Source organism: Euphorbia lathyris, chromosome 3, assembly GCF_963576675.1.
Source record: "Euphorbia lathyris chromosome 3, ddEupLath1.1, whole genome shotgun sequence".
Taxonomy (NCBI): Eukaryota; Viridiplantae; Streptophyta; class Magnoliopsida; order Malpighiales; family Euphorbiaceae; genus Euphorbia; species Euphorbia lathyris.
The window spans coordinates 103,462,677-103,464,503 of NC_088912.1; the positions used below are offsets into that span (position 1 = coordinate 103,462,677).

General features: G+C 36.2%; 1 non-coding gene across 1 annotated transcript; it reads right to left on the minus strand.

The window, feature by feature from the left end:
* Positions 1 to 448: 448 nt before the first annotated feature.
* LOC136225200 (small nucleolar RNA R71) lies at positions 449 to 555 on the minus strand. Its single transcript, XR_010686927.1, has one exon. It is a non-coding gene; the product is annotated as a small nucleolar RNA R71 (small nucleolar RNA).
* Positions 556 to 1,827: the final 1,272 nt, after the last annotated feature.

The following is a 1,827-nucleotide window of genomic DNA, read 5'->3' on the forward strand; positions in this document are numbered from 1 at the left end:
ATCCTGTGGACGATAACCTGGACTTAAACCAGAATTTTATTACTTGATAACGACGGGGTACACTTATCCCTTAGTGAGTTCTCATCTCGAGTTAGGTGAGGGCGCATCAAGTGGCCGGAGTAACAAATAGTATAGTTAGACCCCAAATAAATGCAAATCAATTTGAGATTAAGCCAGCATTGCTTAATATGTTACAAAATAACGTAACATTTTATGGGTTACCTAACGGAAATCCTAACACCCATTTGACAAATTTCTTAGAAATTTGTGACACTTTTAAAATATCTGATGTGACTGCGGAAGCAATCAAACTTCGCCTTTTTCCTTTTACTTTGAAGGATCGAGCCAAAGAATGGTTGACTTCTATGCCAGCCGCTACATTTGAAACTTGGGAACAATTAGCCCAAGCATTTTTATCAAAAAATTTTCCTTTAGCAAAAACCACAAGAGAGTCATTAAAGAGTTAACATCTTTTTCTCAAAGTGATAATGAAACTCTTTATGAGGCTTGGGAACGTTTTAAAGAACTTCAACGTTTATGCCCACACCACCAATTGCCCGCTGAACTTTTAATGCAAACATTTTATAATGGACTAAATCCTACAACTAGAGGTTCATTGGATGCTATGTCTGGAGGGTTATTCATGAAGAAAACATCTGCCCAAGCAAGAGAACTTCTGGAGGAAATGGCAATCAACAGTAGTATATGGCCCGCGGAACGTGGACACGTACCAATAGCGAAACCATCATCCTCAACTACATCATCAGTTAAAGGTATAGTAAATTTTGATCCAGTTGCGATGTTGCAAGCCCAATTTTCTGCCTTATCGCACAAAATTGATAGGTTTATGGCACCGTGTGATCCTAATGGTCAGCAAATCCAAACGGATGTGGATTATGAAGGTATGAGCGAAATTGAACAGGTAAATTTTGTCCAAGGGCAAAATCAAACAAATAACCCTTACTCCAATACATATAATCATGGATGGAGAAATCATCCTAACTTTAACTGGAGAGATAACAATAGTAATGTTAATGCTAATCAAAATCGTACGACTAATTATCAAAATCAATCAAGAGATACGATTAGCACTTTATCTTCTAAAATCGACAAATTTATTGATGCTATGAGCGGAAAAATAAGTAATCACGACGATGGTTTTAAACGGATCGAGAATAAATTCGATCAGCTTATTAAAAACCAATCATCTAGCATCCATAATTTGGAGGTTCAAATTGGACAACTCGCTAAATCAAATCCATTCCGCAAAGAGGGAAGTCTTCCAAGCCATACGGAAGAAAATCCGAAAGAGCATGTAAAGGCTATCACTCTTCGTTCAGGGAAAAATTACTTAGGTCCGGAAATGCCCGGAAATTCAACTTTGCCAGGAACTGATTTACCAACGTCCAAAGAAGATACATTAAACCAAAAAGATGCACAACTTGACTCTAGTACAAAAACTTTTATACCCAAACCACCTTTTCCACACAAAGTCCGCAATAAGGACTATGACAAACAACTTTTAACATTTTTAGACAAACTTAAAAATTTGCATATTAATTTGACGTTTATGGATGCGATTACGCAAATTCCCAATTATGATAAATTCCTCAAAGATTTAATTTCAAAGAAAATCAGTTGGGAAGGAATTTCATCCATTTCACTAACTGAAGATTGTAGTTCAATTGTGTCAAGTAATTTGCCCACCAAACTCAAAGATCCTGGATGTTTTACCATTCCGTGTAAATTGGGAGATATTGAATTCCCAAGTTGTCTTTGTGATTTAGGAGCAAGTATTAACTTGATGCCATTATCTATTTTTAATAA